Here is a 685-nt window from a genome sequence, read left to right as displayed (position 1 = left end):
GTGCACATGCATTCCTGCTGCAAATGCCTCTGGAAGTTTCATGCGGTTCGCATGCAATGTGGCGACACGAAAATGACCCGTTTTTTCCCATTCCGAGGGATTTCTGTGCCACCCTAACAGCCCCGTGAGCCACAAGAGACACATCCCCGCCAATTTCTAGCGTTTCACGGGGTCTATCCGTGAAAAATATTCAATTTTTTGACTGCACATGCATTTCTGCTGCAAATGCCTCTGGAAGTTTCATGCGGTTCGCATGCAATGTGGCGACACGAAAATGACCCGTTTTCCCATTCCGAGGGATTTCTGTGCCACCCTAACAGCCCCGTGAGCCACAAGAGAGACATCGCCGCCAATTTCTAGCGTTTCACGGGGTCTATCCGTGAAAAATATTCACTTTTTTGACTGCACATGCATTCCTGCTGCAAATGCCTCTGGAAGTTTCATGCCGTTCGCATGCAATGTGGCAACACGAAAATGACCCGTTTTCCCATTCCGAGGGATTTCTGTGCCACCCTAACAGCCCCGTGAGCCACAAGAGACACATCCCCGCCAATTTCTAGCGTTTCACGGGGTCTATCCGTAAAAATGTAGCACGCACCAAAACGAGAAAAGATTTCCATCGCACCTGCACTATTGTATGGACAATGGTAACCTCATGTGAGGACGAAGTGGTGTGCCGGCGGCA

This window comes from Petromyzon marinus, unplaced genomic scaffold (assembly GCF_048934315.1).
Source record: "Petromyzon marinus isolate PM22_M1 ecotype Great Lakes invasive population unplaced genomic scaffold, UKy_Petmar_22M1.pri1.0 PM_G_Scaffold_71, whole genome shotgun sequence".
In the NCBI taxonomy this organism is placed as follows: Eukaryota; Metazoa; Chordata; class Hyperoartia; order Petromyzontiformes; family Petromyzontidae; genus Petromyzon; species Petromyzon marinus.
The sequence above is the reverse complement of the archived record's forward strand: the minus strand, read 5'-3'. Positions refer to the sequence as shown.